The following is an 18,371-nucleotide window of genomic DNA, read 5'->3' as shown; positions in this document are numbered from 1 at the left end:
ACCTTCATTGAGAGATGTCAGAATAAGGGTCTATTGTCTGGGGTAAATAGACTGGAATAGGAAGTGAGAGAGCCTCCTGTGGTATAAGAACATGTTCTAGATTTTGATGTAGATGGTGCTTAGGAAGGTGTACACATATGTAAAAATTCAGCAAAGTGTACACTTAAGGTTAATACACTTTACTGCAGGTATTTTATGTTCATATTTTATCAAGGGAAAAAATAAAATAAAATGGACATAAAAAGCAAGATGCACACAAAAGTATGAGGATAAAAAGTAGACAATAGAAAGAAAAACCTGTTAAATCTAAGCACTGGAATTATCTGAAAGTAGCAAGTATGGTGAAAAATCATGGAGATGAAAAGAGAAAGAATGCCAGAATAAAAAGCAGAAAAGAGCATATCTAAGGTGCAATGTAATGGCTTTATATGTGAATACAATGTGAATAATTACCACAATTATTCCATAATTATCATAGACATTAAATCAGGTATGAGGCCATGCCTATCTGTGGTTTTTTATTGCATTTCCCTGGTGACTAGGGATGTGGAGCATCTTTTAACAAACCTGTTAGCCATTTGGAAACTTTCTTTGGAAAAATGTCTGTTCAGATCACCTGCCTATTTTTAAAAAACTTTTTTATTTTGTATTGGGTTATAGCTGATAAACAATGTTGTGAAAGTTTCAGGTGACCAGTGAAGGGTCTCAGCCATACATATACATGTATCCGTTCTCCCTTAAATACCCCTCCCATCCAGGCTGCCACAAAACGTTGATCAGAGTTCCTTATGTTATACAGTAGGTCCTTGTTGGTTATCTATCTTAAATATAGAAGTGTGTGCATGTCCATCCCAAACTCTCTAACTATCCCTTTCCCCCAGCAACCATAAATTCTTTCTCTGTGAGTCTCTGTTTTGTAAGTAAGTTCATTCATATAATTTCTTTTTAGATTCCACATATAAGAGTGTCTGCCCATTTTAAAAACTGAGTATTTTTTTAAATTGAGTTGTATGAGTTCTTTTTCTTTCTTTCTCTATTTTTTATGGATATATGAAAAAATTTTAAATTTATTTACACATTTAAGCATAGTTGGTTTATAATATATTTTTCATATGTACAGCATAATGATTTAGTATTTTGTAGAGTATACCCCCTTAAAAGTTGTAACAGGGTAGTGGCTATAATTCCCTGTGCTATGCAGTATATTTTTGTTGCTTATCTATTTTATAGATAGTAGTTTGTATCTCTTAACCTCACGCCCTGGATTGACCTTTCCCCTTGTCTCTTTCCTTTGGTAACCACTAGCTTGGTATATATATCTGTAGGTCTCCTTATGTTGTACACACATATTTGTTTGTATTATTTTTTAGTTTCCACATATAATGGTATGATATAGTATTTGTCTTTGTTTGTCTGACTTAATGTCGATCCATGTTTCTGTAATTGGGAGAATTTCATTCTTTTTATGACTGGGCAATATTCCATTATATGCATATACTACATCTTCTTTATTCATTCATATGTTGACTGACACTTAGTTTGCTTTCATATCTTCATTATTGTAAATAGTGATGCTAGGAATATTGGGGTGCATGTATCTTTTCAAATTCAGATTTTCATTTATTCTGATATATACCCAAGATATGCCCAAGATTGCTGGGAGAAATATCAACAACCTCAGACATGGAGATGATACCACTTTAATGGCAGAAAGTGAAAAGAAACTAAAGAGCCTGTTGATAAGGGTGAAAGAGGAGAGTGAAAAAGCTGGCCCCAAACTCAACATTCAAAAAACTAAGATCATGGCATTGGGTCCCATCACTTCACAGCAAATACATGGGGGAAAAGTGGAAACGGTGATAGATTATACTTTCCTGGGCTCCAAAATCACTGCAGATGGTGAATGCAGTCATGAAATTAAAAGACATTTGCTCCTTAGAAGAAAAGTTGTGACAAACCTAGACAGCATTCTAAAAAGCAGAGCTATCACTTTGCCAACAAAGGTCCATATAGTCAAAGCTATGATTTTTTTTAGTAGCCATGTGTGTATGCATGTGAGAGTTGGACCATAAAGAAGGCTGAGAACCAAAGAATTGCTGCTTTGGAACTGTGGTGCTGGAGAACACTGTTGAGAGTTCCTTGGACAGCAAGATCAAACCAGTCAATCCTAAAGGAAATCAACCCTGAATATTCATTGATAGGACTGATGCTGAAGCTGAAGTTCCAACACTTTGGCCACCTGATGTGAAGACCAGACTCCTTGGAAAAGATCCTAATGCTGGGAAAGATTGAAGGCAAAAGGAGAAGGGGGCAACAGAGGATGAGATGGTTGGACGGCATCACTGTCTCAATGGACATGAGGTTGAGCAAACTCTAGGAGAGAGTGAGGGAGTGGGAAGGCTGGCATGCTGCAGTCCATGGGGTTGCAAAGAATCAGATACAACTTAGTGACTGAACAACACAATACCCAAGAGTGGAATTGCTGATTCTATTTTAGCTTTGTGTGGAACCTCCATACTATTGATATTTTTCTTAGTGGTTGCACCAGTTTACATTCCCACCTCTTCACATCTGCTCCAACATTTGTTATTTGTGGTCTTTTTGACAACAGCCATCTGACAGGTGTGAGATATCTCATTGTTTTGATTTTCATTTCTCTAATAATCAAGAATGTTGAGCATCCTTTCATGTTCTTGTTAGCCTTTAGTGTGTCTTTGGAATAATGTCTGTTCAGATGTTCTGTCCACTTTTTGATTTGGTTGGGTTTTTTATATTAAGTTTTATAATTTGTTTAAATATTTTCGATATTAACCCCTTGTTTGTGACATCATTTGCAAATATTTTCTTCCAGTCTGTAGATTATCATTTCATTTTGTTGATGGCTTCCTTTGCTGGGCAACAGCTTTTAAGATTAATCAGGTCCCATTTGTTTACTTTTGCTCTTGTTCCCTTTGTGTTAGGAGACAAATAAAAAGCAATATTGCTATGATTTGTATCAAAGTTTGTTCTGTCTATATTTTTGTAGGAGTTTTGTAGGAGTTTTATGGTCTCCAATCTTGCTTGTAGGAGCTTTATGGTCTCCATTTGAGTTTGCTGTATTTTTATAAATTTATTAGTTATATTATTTTATTAATTAATTAATTTTTGGCTCTGCTAGGTCTTTGTTGCTGCATGTGGGCTTTCTCTAGTTGTGGTGAGCTGGGGATATTCTCTATCTGTGGTGCTTGGGATTCTTGTTGTGGTGACCTCTCTTATTGCAGAGCATGGACTTTAGAGCACAGGCTCAGTAGTTGTGGCACATGGGGTTAGTTGCCCCAAGGCATGTGGAATCTTTTCAGAGCAGGGATTGAACTGGTGTTCCCTGCATTGGCAAGCCAATTCTGAGTCACAAGACCACCAGGGAAGTCCTGAGTTTATTTTTGTATATTATGTGAGTAAATGTTCTAATTTCATTGTTTTACATGTAGCGGTCCAGTTTCCCCAGCACCACTTGTTGAAGAAACAGTGTTTTTCCACTGTTTATTCTTGCCTCCTTTAACTGACCATAAGTGCATGAGTTTATTTCTGAGCTCTCTATTCTGTCTTCTGTCCACTTTTTAATCAGAGGAGTTTTTTCTTTTGATACTGAGTTGCATGAATTGTTTATATATTTTAAGCATTAGCCCTTTATTGGTCATATCATTTGCAACTATTTTTTCCTATTCATTAGATTGTCTTTTTGTTTTGCTGATGGTTTATCTGCTGTGCTTTTACAATTGTTTGTAAGACATATTTAGTGGTGATAAACTCCCCCAGCTTTACTTTACTGGAAAATTATTAAAAAAAAAAAATATATATATATATAGTTACCTCTGCTATATAATAGGACGTTGTTTTTTTACACTTTACTTTTTATTTTATTTTATTTTTTTGGTCTTATACACTGTGTTTATTTTTGTTCATTTATTTTCATTAGTTGGAGGCTAATTACTTTACAATATTGTAGTGATTTTTGCCATACTTTGGCATGAATCAGCCATGGATTTACATGTGTTCCCTATCCCGATCTCCCCTCTCACCTCCTTCCCCATCCCATCCCTCTGGGTCTTCCCAGTACACTTTACTTTTTAAAAAATTTATTTTTTTTAATTGAGGGATAATTGCTTTACAGAATTTGTTGTTTTCTGTCAAACCAATATGAATCAGCCATAGGTGTACATATATCCCCTCCCTTTTGAGCCTCCCTCCCTTCTCTCTCCCCATCCCACAACTCTAGGTTGATACAGAGCCCCTGTTTAAGTTTCCTGAGCCATACAGCAAATTCCCTTTGGATATCTATTTTACATATGGTAATGTAAGTTCCCATGTTACTCTTTCCATACATCTCACTCTCTCCTACCCTCTCCCCATGTCCATAAGTCTATTCTCTATATCTGTTTCTCTATTGCTGCCCTGCAAATAAATTCTTCAATATCATTTTTCTAGATTCTGTATATATACATTAGTATACAATGTTTGGCCGAGAGGAGCTACCCCAGGCCAGAGGTCAGGGGCAGTGGTGGAGAGGAGCTACCCTGCATCAGAGGTAAGGAGTAGCAGCTGTGCTTTGCTGGAGCATCTGTGAAGAGAGACCCCATGTCCAAGGTAAGTGAAACCCAAGTAAGATGGTAGGCACTGAGAGAGGGACTCAGAAGGCAGACAGGCTGAAACTACAATCACAGACAACTAGCCAATCTGATCACATGGACCACAGCCTTGTCTAACTCAATGAAACTAAGCCATGCCATATGGGGCCACCCAAGATGGACGGGTCATGGTGGAGAGGTCTGAGAGAATGTGGTCCACTAGAGAAGGGAATGGCAAACCACTTCAGCATTCTTGCCTTGAGAACCCCATGAATAGTATGAAAAGGCAAAAAGGATGAACTCCCCAGGTCAATAGGTGCCCAATATGCTACTGGAGATCAGTGGCGAAATAACTCAAGAAAGAATGAAGGCATGGGGCCAAATCAAAAACAAAACCCAGTTGTGAATGGGACTGGTGATAGAAGCAAGGTTCGATGCTGTAAAAAGCAATATTGCATAGGAAAGTGGAGTGTTAGGTCCACGAATCAAGGCAAATTGGAAGTGGTCAAACAGGAGACGACAAGATGACAAGAGTGAACATTGCATTCTAGGAATCAGTGAACTAAGATGGACTGGAATGGGTGAATTTAACTCAGATGCCCACTACTGTTGGTAGGAATCCCTTAGAAGAAATGGAGTAGCCATCATGGTCAACAAAAGAATTGAAAATGCAGTACTTGGAAGCAATCTCAAAAACGACAGAATGATTTCTGTTCGTTTCCAAGGCAAACCATTCAATATCACAGTAATCCAATTCTATGCCCCGACCAGTAACACTGAAGAGGCTGAAGTTGAACAGTTCTATGAAGATCTACAGGACTTCCCTGGTGGCTCAGATGGTAAAATGTCTGCCTACAGTGCGGGAGACCTGGGTTCAATCCCTGGGTTTGGAAGATCCCCTGGAGAAGGAAATGGAAAACCACTCCAGTATTCTTGCTTGGAAAGTCCCATGGATGGGGGAGCCTGGTAGGCCATAGCCCATGGGGTCACAAAAAGTCAGACATGACTGAGCGACTTCACTTCACTTCATGAAGACCTACAAGACCTTCTAGAACTAACACCCCAAAAAGATGTCCTTTTCATTATAGGGGACTGGAATGCAAAAGTAGGAAGTCAAGAAACACCTAGAGTAACAAGCAAATTTGGCCTTGGAGTACAGAATGAAGCAGAGCAAAGGCTAACAGAGTTCTGCCAAGAGAATGCACTGGTCATAGTAAACACCCTCTTCCAACAACACAAGAGAAGACTCTACACATGGACATCACCCGATGGTTGACATCCAAATCAGATGGATTATATTCTTTGCAGCCAAAGATGGAGAAGCTCTATACCATCAGCAAAAACAAGATTGGGAGCTGACTCTGGCTCAGATCACGAACTCGTTATTGCCAAATTAATACTGAAATTTAATAAAGTGGAGAAAACCACTGGACCATTCAGGTATAACCTAAATCAAATCCCTTATGACTATACAGTGGAAGTGAGAAATAGATTTAAGGGACTAGATCTGATAGACAGAGTGCCTGATGAACTATGGATGGAGGTTCATGACATTGTACAGGAGACAGGAATCAAGATCATCCCCAAGAAAAAGAAATGCAAAAAAGCAAATTGGCTGTCTGAGGAGGCCTTACAAATAGCTGTGAAAAGAAGGGAAGTGAAAAGCAAAAGAGAAAAGGAAAGATATACCCATTTGAATGTAGAGTTCCAAAGAATAGCAAGAAGAGATAAGAAAGACTTCCTCAGTGATCAACGCAAAGAAAGAGAGGAAAACAATAGAATGGGAAAGACTAGAGATCTCTTTAAGAAAATGAGAGATACCAAGGGAACATTTCATGCAAAAATGGGCTCAATAAAGGACAGAAATGGCAGGGACCTAACAGAAGCAGAAGATATTAAGAAGAGGTGGCAAGAATACACAGAAGAACAGTACAAAAAAGATCTTCATGACCCAGATAATCATGATGGTGTGATCACTCACCTACAGCCAGACATCCTGGAATGTGAAGTCAAGTGGGCCTTAGGAAGTATCACTATGAACAAAACTAGTGGAGGTGATGGAATTTCAGTTGAACTATTTCAAATCCTGAAAGAAGAAAGTGCTGCACTCAATATTCCAGCAAATTTGGAAAACTCAGCAGTGGCCTTAGGACAGGAAAAGGTCAGTTTTCTTTCCAATCCCAAAGAAAGGTAATGCCAAAGAATGTTCAAACTAAAGCACTATTGCCCTCATCTCACACACTAGTAAAGTAAAGCTCAAAATTCTCCAAGCCAGGAGTCAGCAATACGTGAACCATGAACTTCCAGATATTCAAGCTGGTTTTAGAAAAGGCAGAGGAACCAGAGATCAAACTGCCAATATGTGCTGGATCATTGAAAAAGCAAGAGAGTTCCAGAAAAACATCTATTTCTGTTTTATTGACTATGCCAAAGCCTTTGATTGTGTGGATCACAATAAACTGTGGAAAATTCTGAAAGTGTTGGGCATACCAGACCACCTCACTTGCCTCTTGAGAAACCTGTATACAGGTCAGGAAGCAACAGTTAGAACTGGACATGGAACAACAGACTGGTTCCAAATAGGGAAAGGAGTACGTCAAGACTGTATATTGTCACCTTGCTTATTTAACTTATATGCAGAGTACATCATGAGAGACACTGGACTGGAGGAAGCACAAGCTGGAATCAAGATTGCCAGAGGAGAGTGAAAAAGTTGGCTTAAAGCTCACCATTCAAAAGCGAAGATCATGGGATCGGGTCCCATCACTTCATGGCAAATAGATGGGGAAACAGTGGAAATAGTGGCTGACTTTATATTTTGGGGTTCCAAAACCACTGCAGATGGTGTTTGCAGCCATGAAATTAAAAGACGCTTACTCCTTGGAAGGAAAGTTATGACCAACCTAGACAGCGTATTAAAAAGCAGAGACATTACTTTGCCAACAAAGGTTCGTCTAGTCAAGGCTATGGTTTTTCCGGTGGTCATGTATGGATATGAGAGTTGGACTATAAAGAAAACTGAGCGCCGAAAAATTGATGCTTTTGAACTGTGGTGTTGGAGAAGATTCTTGAGAGTCCCTTAGACTGCAAGGAGATCCAACCAGTCCATCCTAAAGGAGATCAATCCTGGGTGTTCATTGGAAGGACTGATGTTGAAGCTGAAAGTCCAATACTTTGGCCACCTGATGTGAAGAGCTGACTCATTTGAAAAGACCCTGATGCTGGGAAAGGTTGAGGGCAGGAGGAGAAAGGGACAACAGAGGATGAGATGGTTGGATGGCATCACCGACTCGATGGACATGAATTTGGGTGGACTCTGGGAGATGGTGATGGACAGGGAGGCCTGGCATGCTGCAGTCCATGGGGTCTCAAAGAGTCGACCACCAGTGAGCAACTGAACTGAACTGATACAATATTTATCTTTTTCTTTCTGACTTACTTCACTGTGTATAATAGGCTCTAGGTTGATCCACCTCATCAGAACTGACTCAAATGCATTTCTTTTTATTACCCAGTAATATTCCATTGTGTGTATGTACCACAACTTCTTCATCCATTCATCTGTCGATGGACATTGAGGTTGCTTCCATGTTCTAGCTATTGTAAATAGTGCTGCAATGAACAATGGGATACATGTGTCTTTTTCAATTTTGGTTTCCTCAGGGTATCTGCCTATGAGTGGGTTTGCTGGGTCATATGGTGCTTTGATTCCTAGTTTTTTAAGGAATCTCCATACCATCTTCCATAGTGGCTGAATCAATTTACATTCCAACCAGCATTACAAGAGCATTCCCTTTTCTCCACACCCTTCTAGCATTTATTGTTTGTAGTCTTTCTGATGATGGTCATTCTGACCTGTGTGAGGTGATATCTCATTGCAGTTTTGGTTTGCATTTCTCTAACAATCAGTGATGTTGAGCATCGTTTCCTGTGTTTGTTAGCAATCTGTATGTCTTCTTTGGAGAAATGTTTGTTTAGGTCTTTTCCCCACTTTTTGATTGGGTTGTTTCTCTAGTATTGAGTTGTCTGAGCTGCCTGTATACTTTGGAAATTAATCATTTGTCAGTTGTTTCATTTTCTATTATTTTCTCTCATTCTGAGGGTTGTCTTTTCACCTTGCTTAAAGTTTCCTTTGCTGTGCAAAAGCTTTTAAGTTTAATCAGGTTCCACTTGTTTACTTTTGTGTTTATTTTTACTGGAAAATTCTTTATTTTGCCTTCACTTCTGGAGGATAACCATAATGGGTAAAACACTCTTTATTGGAAGTTTTTTTTGGTTGTTGTTGTTAGAACTTTGAATGTATCATCCCATTATCTCCTGGCCGGCAAGGTGTCTGTTGAGGAATATTCTAATAGCCTTAAGGTTGGGTCCCTTTTATAAGAGAAATATGCTTTCTCTTGTTGCTTTTAAAACTCTCTCATCTTTGATTTTAAATAGTTTCATTACACATGTCTTGGAGAAGATTGTTTTGGATTGAGGTTTTGGGGTGATCTATTTGCTTCATGAACTTGAATAGCCAAATCTCTCTCCAAGTTTGGGAAGCTGTTAGCCATTATTTCTTTAAGTAAGCCCTTCACTCCTTTTGCCTACCTTTATCCTTCTGGGACTCCAATGGTGCATACATTATTTCTCTTAAAGATGTCCAATAAGTTCCATAACCTCTTTTCATTCCTTCTCATTGATATATTAATTTACTTCTCTGAAAATATAATTTCAATCTTCTGTCTTCAGGCTCACTGCTTCTTTTCTTTGCTTGGTCCAGTCTGCTGATGAAACTGCCTACTGTTCAGTCATTGTACTCATAAGCAATGTTTGGTTCTTTTTATATTTTCTATCTCTTTGTTGAACTTCCTATTTAGTTCTTTTATTGTCTCCCAATATTGTTAAGTTGTTTATCTGTGTTCTCTTGTAGCTTTCCGAGCACCTTTAGAACAATTGTTTATACTGCTTTGTTGGGCAATTCCTGGATCTCCATTCGTTTAGGGCCAGATACTGGAGCTTTCCTGTAGTCCTCTGGTGGAGTCATTTCCCCCTGATTCTTCAGTGATCCCTGGAGCCTTCCACATAGGTCTACAGATTTGAAAAAGCATGCACCTCTTCCAGGCATTATTCTTCCAGGCATTCCAGGACTTTCTTTAGTAAGAGAAGATTTTCACCTGTGAGTGGGAGTATGCTGATGTATGCTGTTACTCTAGGTCAAGTGCTGCAAGGTATGAGTTATGGGAGCATGTGGAAGCACTGAGTCTGAGGAAAGGGGCATGATGTCTCTTTAGCCCAGGCCACTGGTACCACAACACTGACAAACTATGTGGATCTTGATGAACACTGCTGGGATCGCCCAGTGGCTGCAAGGATAATAGGCATCTTCAGTGGTGTCTAAAGGCTCAGTGGCTAGGGAACAGGACAGGCATTGGTGGTGGCCAGAGAAAGTGGTGGACACAAACTCAGCAGTATGAGTCAGCTACAGGTCTTGTGTTGGGGCAGAAGCCAGGTCAGTTCAGTTCAGTTCAGTTCAGTTCAGTATGAAGCCAGGTACAGACATATATACAGTGTGTAGGTGGCAAGAATCAGGCCAAGTAAGGGCTCATAGGCAGTTGCAGGGGTCCGGGCTGTTGGCAAATTCTCCCACAGCTGCAAACTCCCCTCTAGACATGTGCACTGCAGTGGAGGTCACACACAGGGCTCAGGCTGGGTGTGTGCAGATGCTCAGCTGGAGCAGTTAGTCCAAGTGTATGACCAGCAGTGGGTATGAGCCAGAGGAGTCTAGGCTTGCATCTTGCACTCACACAGCCTCAGAAATCTGAGCTGGCTTTGGGTGTGGCTCTTGGACTCTGGTGGGGGCCTGGGGACAGACTGGGAAGGGGCTCCAGTAACTGCATCAGCAAATGTGAATACCTGTGGCACAAAAGCTGGTGTCATCTGCCAGAAATGCCAGGTGGCTTGTAAGATCTTTGTTTAATCAGTGGTGAAATCTGCTGAGTTTGTTTCCTAAGTAGGTCCCTGTGAACTGCAATAACTTCTACTGTGTGGCTGCTGTTAGTAGCCCCTGCATTTCTTCTTATTCCTCACATCTCTATACATCTGAGCTTTGTGAGTCTGGGCAGCGTGAAATCAAAGCAGGACATTTGTACAATGACCCCAAAGGCTGGAGAAGCCTGTTGCTCCGACTTCTCTCCCTCTCCTGGTGAGGGGACCTCTTTCTACCTAGGAGATTCCCTCACCACACTGAATGTTGCTTCCTTGGGGGACGGCTTGATTTTTTTAGCCTCAACTAATGCCCATTCTCTACCTACTCACAAATTAGAATTCTGGTCAGGGACCTAGAAACTAGATTCTGTTCTCAAATATTCTGACTTATTCTTTATTTAGAATTTTGGGGATCACCGAGAGCAAAGGGCAAGAGAGTATGTCTTGTATTGACATCCCAGTTTCTTTTTGAGCTCTGATTGAGGATTTTAGGTAAAAGACTGTTGTTCTCTAAACTTTGATGTCCCTACTATCTGGGGTAAGACAGGTTATCACAAACTTTCATAACCTTTCAGCTTTCTCATGTTAATTTACTAGAGAGTTAAAATTTAATAGTATGTGTTTGCTATGGTCAATATTATATTTACAATTTCTTCAGATTCACATGATTAAAAAACATATTTGAGGAAGCAAAGACTTTTCAACTGGAAGTTCTGATATTAACCCACTGTGTGATTATGTGTGGAAGTCTTTGCCTCTCTGAGCCATTATCACATTGCTCTTAAAGTACAGATATAAGGTACTTTATTAGAACATTTCTAAGATCTGTCCCGGCTGAACAATTTCTATGGTTTCTTCCTTCTATGAAGAGTAAAATGGTTAGGCATATGAGACCCCAGAAATTTTGCATAGAAAAAGGGAAGTCACAAGTTTTTCAGGTAAAGAGATTGCTCTGGAGGAACAGAGAGAATATTATCATTCAAAAATCTACTCTTCTATGTAGCTTCCATTGATTTTCTACATAAATGATCATATACTCTGAAAATAAAGACAATTTTTCTTTGGTTCTCAAAATTATTCCTGTTATTCAGTCACTAAGTCCTGTCCACTCTTTGCAACCCCATGGACTGTAGCACACCAGGCTTCCCCATTCTTCACTGTCTCCCAGAGTTTGCTCAAATTCACGTCCATTGAGTTGGTGATGCTATAGAATTATCTCATCCTCTGCTGCCCTCTTCCCCTTTGGCCTTCCATCTTTCCCAGAATCAGGGTCTTTTTCAAGGAGTCCGTCGTTTACTCTGGTGGCCAAAGTAATGGAGCTTCAGCATTAGTTCTTCCAATGAATATTCAGGGTTGATTTCCTTCAGGATTGATTGGCTTGATCGCCTTGCTGTCCAAGGAACTCTCAAGGGTCTTCTCCAGCATCGCAGTTTGGAAGCATTAATTCTTTGGTGCTCAGTCTTCTTTAATATCTAGCTCTCACATTTGTATGTGACTACTGGAAGAACTGCAGCTTGGAGTATATGGATCTTTGTCAGCAAAGTGATGTCTCTGCTTTTTAATACACTGTTTAGGTTTGTCATAGCTTTTCTTCCAAGGAACAAGCATTTTTTTTTTTTTCAAGTGTAACGGCTGCAGTTACCATGTGCAGTGATTTTGGAATCCAAGAAAATAAAATCTGTCACTGTTTCCTCTTTTTCCTCTTCTCTGCCATGAAGTGATGGGACCAGATGCCAGGATCTCAAATTTTTGAATGTTGAGTTTTAAGTCAGATTTTTCCACTCTCTTCTTTCACTTTCATCAAGAGGCTCTTGCGTCCTCTTCACTTTCTGTCATAAGGATGGTGTCATCTGCATATCTGAGGTTGTTGTTATTTCTCCTGGCTATCTTGATTCCAACTTGTGATTCATCCAGCCTAGTATTTTACATGATGTACCCAGCATAGAAGGTAAATAAACAGGGTGACAGTAGACAGCCTTTTTGTGCTCCTTTCCCAAGTTTGAACCAGTAAGTTGTTCCATGTAATGTTTTAACTGTTACTTCTTGACCTGTATATAGGTTTCTCAGGACATAAGTAATGTGGTCTGGTATTCCCATCTCCTTAAGAATTTTCTAAGGTCTGTTGTGATCCACACAGTCAAAGGCTTTAGGGTAGTCAATGAAACAGAAGTAGATATTTTTCTGGAATTCCCTTGTTTTCACTATGATCCAACAAATGTTGACAATTTGATCTCTGGTTCCTCTGCCTTTTCCCCACCCAACTTGTACATCTGAAAGGTCTCAGTTCACATACTGCTAAAGCCAGAGTTGAAGGATTTTGAGCATAACCTTACTAGCATGAGAAATGAATGTAATTGTTCAGTAGTTTGAACATTCTTTGACACTCTTCTTCTTTGAGATTGGAATAAAAACTGACCTTTTCGAGTCCTGTGGCCACTGCAGAGTTTTCCAAATTTGTTGACATATTGAGTGCTACACTTTAACAGCATCATCTTTTAGTATTTGAAATAGTTCAGCAGGAATTCCATCACATCCACTAGCTTTATTTGTCATAATGTTTCCTAAGGCCCACTAGACTTCACATTCCAGGATGTTTGGCTCTAGATGGGTGACCACATCATCATGGTTATCCAGGTCATTAAGACCTTTTCTTGTGTAGTTCTTCTGTGTATCCTTGTCACCTCTTCTTAATCTCTTCTTCCTCTGTTAGGTCTTTACAGTTTCTGTTCATTATTGTGCCCATCCTTGCATTAAATGTTCCTGTGATATCTGCAATTTTCTTGAAGAGATCTCAAGTTTTTCCCATTCTATTTTTTTCATTTACTTCTCTTCATTATTCACTGAAGAAGGCTTTCTTATCTCTCCTTGCTATTCTCTGAAACACTGCATTCATTTGGGTATATCTTTCCCTTTCTCCCTTGCTTTTTAACTTCTCGTCTTTCCTCAGCTATTTGCAGATCCCCCTCAGATTAACCACTTTGCCTTCTTGTTTTCCATTTCTTTGGGGTAGTTTTGATCATTGTCCCCTGTACAATATTGCAGACTTCTGTCCATAGTTCTTCAGGACTCTGTCTATGTAATCTAATCCCTTTAATCTATTTGTCTTCTCCACTGTAGTTATAAGGGATTTGATTTAGATCATACCTGAATGTCCTACTTGTTTTCCCTACTTTCTCCAATTTAAGCATGAATTTTTGCTGCAAGGAACAATTTTGCAATAAGGATGATATAAGCCACAATCATCTCCAGGTATTTTTTTATTGACTGTATAGAGCTTCTCCATCTTGAGCTGCAAAAAACATAATCAATGTTATTTCAGTATTCACCATTTGGTATTATCCATATGTAGATTCATCCCTTGTGTTGTTGGAAAGGGTTGTTTGCTGTGACCAGTCTGTTCTCTTGTCAAAACTCTGCTAGCCTTTGCCCTGTTTCAGTTTGTATTCCAAGGCCAAACCTGCCTGATACTCCAGGTATCTCTTGACTTCCTACTTTTCCATTCCAATCCCCTATCATGAAAAGGATATCTTTTTTTTGGTGTTCATTCTATCTTGTAAGTCTTCATAGAACTGACCAACTTCAGCTTCATTGGCATCAGTGGTTTGGGCATAGATTTGGATTACTGTGATGTTGAATGGTTTGCCTTGGAAATGAACATAGATCATTTTGTCATTTAAGAATGAACCCAAGTACTACATTTCAGACTCTTTTATTGATTGTGAGGGCTACTCCATTTCTTCTAAGGGATTCTTAGAACAATTGCCCACAGTAGTGGATATAATGGTCATCTGAATCCCAAAAGAATAACAACAACAAAACAACTCTTCTTCCAGTACAAGAATGTCCTGAGGCAGTGCACAATAGGTATGGGGTTGCGCACCTAATAAGTGTTTTTCTTTGAAATAAAATTCTTTGAATCTGTGAATCTGGCTTCCTGAAGTTCTAAAGATTTCAAAGGGACAAACTTTTCTGAACTCTTATTTATATTTACTCATGATGAAATTACTGACTCAGTAACTTTTTAATCCTAAATGGATTTTCATGCCAAAATGAGGCTGCAAGATATATAACAGTTACTCAGCAAATGTAGAATATATTTGACTTGAAACACTTTCCAATGAAGAGTTCACAAGTTACAAAAACAGAGTTGAAGTCTTGTACTATGCCTTAGAAATAGTAATTTGGATGCATTCCTTCAGTTCTGGTTCTCATTCTCCTCATCTGTAAAATAGATTGAAAGATATCTGTTTTATGAGTTGATTATGAGAGTCAAATAATAAGGCAGCTACAAAAGTGCTTCGTCAACTTTCTACAAATAAAAATAATTATTTTTTAGTTAAGGGAAGCCATTTATTTTCTTTAAAAAAAGCACTTTAAAATTCTAGGCACATTATTTAAAAATCTAGTCGCGGCTTTAAGGAACACTGCTTTTAAATTTGGTTCTTTGATTTTATTACATTTAGATGCTAATTTAAATGTGTTGTGTTCTTATCTTAGGAATATGGACATCGCGGTCTTTCCAGATTGGGTTGTTATTAGATGTGGTTAGTTCCCCAGCCTCCACACTGAGCCGTGCTCCTCTGCTACTGCAGAAGCTTTGGAGGGAAGCTCCTGTCTCTGAGAACCTTCTTGCTGACATCCATGTTGAAAACTAAGTAACATTGGGTGTCCTGATTGAGTTTTATATGTGCTCAGCTCTTAAGAGGGGGACTTCTCTCCAGGCTGCTGTTGTGTAGCACCAGTTTCTTTTTTAAAGTTATACTTGGCATATGTGGTGTGGCAAATGTTTTAGGTTCACGTTCCATCTCTACCCTTTATTAACTGGGCAGGGAGGTCGGTATCAGGTTAGTTAGTTAGTTAAGTCGCTCAGTCGTGTCCGACTCTTTGCGACCCCGTGGACTGTACCACACCAGGCTCCTCCATCCATGGGATTCTCCAGGTATCAGGTAATTCAGCTGAAATATTTCTGTTCAAAACATCTTATGAAGATCAAGTGAGCTAACTGGGTGGGAAATATTTGGCACAAAAGAACCAGTGAAATATTTCCTCAATCAATCTTATCTTGTTAGTTATATGCTGCTGCTGCTGCTAAGTCGTGTCAGTCGTGTCCGACTCTGTGCAACCCCATGGACAGCAGCCCACCAGGTTCCCCCGTCCCTGGGATTCTCCAGGCAAGAACACTGGAGTGGGTTGTCATCTCCTTCTCCAATGCATGAAAGTGAAAAGTGAAAGTGAAGTCGCTCAGTCGTGTCTGACTCTTAGCGACCCCATGGACCGCGTCCTACCAGGCTCCTCAGTCCATGGGATTTTCCAGGCAAGAGTACTGGAGTGGGTTGCCATTGCCTTCTCCGAGTTATACGCTAGTTGTATTTTATTATTAAATTCAGCTTCTTAAATATTAGAAAGTATTTATTAACTACGTTGGGCTTCCCAGGTTGTGCTAATGGTAAAGAACCCGCCTGCCAATGCAGGAGATTCAAGAGAGGTGATTTTGAATCTGGGTTGGGCAGATTTACTGGAGGAGGGCATGGCAACCCACTCCAGTATTCTTGCTTGGAGAATCCCTTGGACAGAGGAACCTGGCCGGCTATAGTCCATGGGATCACAAAGAGTCAGACACGACTGAAGTGACTTAGCATGCATGTATTATCTAAATTAATTGATTAAATGTTATTCAAAATAAGTATCCAGATATACCTGAAATAAATGTTATTGATGTACTTGATAGCAATAAAGGACATTCTAGAACTATTTTCCATACAACTTTTTGGGTAATTTTCATCATTGCTATTGTTTGCACTTAATTTTTGTACACAGAATTCACTTTTAGTCTTCATATTTATTTGGTCCATACTGGTCTTGGGCAGTATATTCAGGAGGTGCTTCTGATAAAAACCCATGCCGTCTTTGTAAGAAATGAGAAGTCTTAGTGCCTCACTTAATGATTTTTACCTCATGCTTAATAGACTTCATACTTTTATTTGTCCTTAGCTGGACTGATCAAGCTTTCTTCATTTCATTTTGCTTTTCTTCTATTAAAAGGAAAGATATTTCATTTTAAGTGTATTTTAAACTTTCAGGCAAAATTTTTGTATTGCAATTGCTTGTATCTGTCTATATAATTAAAAATTAGAATTACTATCGACAGCCTTACTAGCATAAGACAGACCACTCTCTAAATGCTGACAACTTCCTACCCTCTATATCAGCTTGCATATTTTGTTAGAAACATCTAGAATTTTAGCCCTGTTTTCTTATGGAAAATAAGTTGATAATTTCTTTAATCTTTGCTATGACATTATCAATCATTATTTAGACTCAAAAGTTTTGCTTGCCTTTTGTACACCATTAATTTTGTGTCTCACTTTCTCCCCTTTTGGGGATGTGTTTTCATTTTCTTGGAGTTTTTCCTCAGGTAATTATATCAGAAATGATTTCAAGATTATAAAAGTCTGAATGTTCACATGTCGAAAAATGTCTATATTTTTCTTACTTATTTTATTTTTGGCTGTACCACACAGCATGAGGAACTTTAGTTCCCTGACCAGGGATTGAACCCCTGCTCCCTGCAGTGGAAGCATGGAGTCTTAATCACTAGACCACCATGGAAGGCCCCCAAATATCTATACTTTGACCTTATGGTTGAATTGAGATTATCAGGTATAGAATAACAATTTTGAAAATCATTTCTGATTGAACTTTTGAAGATTTTACTTGACTGTTTTTAATCATTTATAAGCATTGTGTTAAGGAAAGATTTATTCTAAATTGAATCTCATCTTAGTAACTTCCTTTTTCTCTTTAAAACTTTTCAGGGTTTATTTTCCCTTGATATTCTCATGTTTCACAAGATTTTAGGAGTGTGGATCTTTTCTCTGTAATCCTGTTTAGAATTTGGTGGATTCTTTGGATTTTTCATCATTGTAGGAAAAATGTATTCACTTTCCTTTGCTTATTTTTCTCTCTCTTTAAAACTCTTGTGATAAAATCACTAGGATTTCTATTAATAGAACTATTTTCCATACTACTTAACTTTGTCTAATGTTTTCATCATTATTATTTTGTACTCTATCCTTGTGGAAACCCATGTTACTACTAAATCTTACTGCTATTTAAAATAAGCGAAAATGGAACTAAATCTATTTTATTACTCAGCATACCCATTTATTAAAAAATATTTTTTGTCACCACATACTTAATTACCAAGAACTTCTCAGTTTTCTAATAACTTTTTCTTTTTCATGGCTAAAGTTATCTGATAATTTTAACTTGTGTGTTTTCAATAAGTTAAGTCCTTCAAGGATTAGTTTTCTGACTTTTAAGTTTGATGCTTATTATGTAATTGGAGGTCCTCAAATATCTTTAGAGTCTTGAAATTTTGTTCATGTCTGTGAGTTTCTAGACACTTTCAAATATTTATAGCAGTGAATGCTGGAGTGTGTTTTTTCACTTAGGTATGAACATACAATGTTTGCTCTGGCTATGTGATCCTTATGGAAATGGGTATGCAAAGAAGCGGGGTGGGTGATATACAGTCAAGGGACCTTCCACTGATGTCTTTGAGTGATTTCTTTCCTTGACTTGTTATTCCTGTTTTCTGTCTACTGTCTACTGACCAGCATCTCCTCTGGAAGTAAGTGGTGTCAGAACTCCTGGTACAAAAAAAGGGCTCTGCGAGGACTAGTGGGATAGCTCTACTCTATTCTAAGATAAGACCAGCTCCCTATTCCTTTCTTTATTTGTCCTGCCCCTTTCTTCTGTCTTCACCTGGGCTTTCCATGGATTTTTATGAGAAAAAGC

The sequence above is a fragment of the Cervus elaphus genome, chromosome 15 (assembly GCF_910594005.1).
Source record: "Cervus elaphus chromosome 15, mCerEla1.1, whole genome shotgun sequence".
NCBI lineage: Eukaryota > Metazoa > Chordata > Mammalia > Artiodactyla > Cervidae > Cervus > Cervus elaphus.
Note: the sequence above shows the minus strand (reverse complement) of the source record.